This window comes from Mustela lutreola, chromosome 5 (assembly GCF_030435805.1).
Source record: "Mustela lutreola isolate mMusLut2 chromosome 5, mMusLut2.pri, whole genome shotgun sequence".
Classification (NCBI taxonomy): Eukaryota; Metazoa; Chordata; class Mammalia; order Carnivora; family Mustelidae; genus Mustela; species Mustela lutreola.
Window position 1 is genome coordinate 100,920,228 of NC_081294.1, and position 951 is coordinate 100,921,178.

General features: G+C 36.0%; 1 non-coding gene across 1 annotated transcript; it reads right to left on the reverse strand.

Annotated features, from left to right (window-relative positions):
• Positions 1-381: 381 nt before the first annotated feature.
• On the reverse strand, positions 382-486 carry LOC131832815 (U6 spliceosomal RNA). Its single transcript, XR_009354178.1, has one exon. It is a non-coding gene; the product is annotated as a U6 spliceosomal RNA (small nuclear RNA).
• Between the last annotated feature and the right edge of the window lie 465 nt (positions 487-951).

Below are 951 nucleotides of genomic sequence, written 5' to 3' on the forward strand. Positions count from 1 at the left end.
CATCTCCATGATCTCATGACTATATGACAATCCCTAGTTAATACATGTTTCTTTCTATATACATGCATAAATGAAAAAAGGTATGAATAATCCATCAATCCATAGAGCATACTAAAACAGCAATTGTCAAATTTCTGGGAAAACTTGATTAAAAATAGACACCTAGGCCCCTGCCCAAGTCTACATCAGTGAGCCTGGGACCCTATCTGCATTTTTTTTTTTTTTTTAACTCTCTAGGGGACTGTGACTCAAAATAAAGTTTGAGAACTTTTATGGGTGAGTGGACTGGTTCAGAGAGGGTGATCTATTTGTCCAAGAACTAAAGTAGAAATTAAACTGAAATAATTCAACCAAAGTTGGTGAAGTTTTCTTTCTTGTTTTTTATATATGGAACACTTCATGAATTTGCATGTTATCCTTATGCAGGGACTGTGCTAATCTTCTCTGTATTGTTCCAATTTTAATGTAAGCACTAATGAAGTAAGCACCCAATTCTGTCTTTATAGTGTGTACGATAAGGCAACCTTTTTTCTTTTAAAGACTTAGTTACTTATTTTAGAGGAAGAGAAAGAGAGCAAGCAGGGGGAGGGGCAGAGAGAGAACCCAGACACAGACTCCCTACTGAGCATGGAGGCTGGTCCCAGGACCCCAAGATCATGACCTGAGCCAAAATCAAGAATCTGGCCATTCAACCGACTGAGCCACTTAAAAGTCTACTTCTAATGGAAATATGAAGGTTCTGTTTTAGTCAGTACAATCAATATATACAACCACCTACTCCTCATTTGTTTGAATGGAGAGTGAAGAACAACATCTAAAAATTAGCTGCAATATTTAAAAGAACAAATAATGTTTATAATTTAATATTTAATGCAAATGTCATTCTCTTCATGTGTTCAGCAAATCTGAGCTCAAAATAGACTGCAGCTAAAAGAAAATAATGAGAGAGGA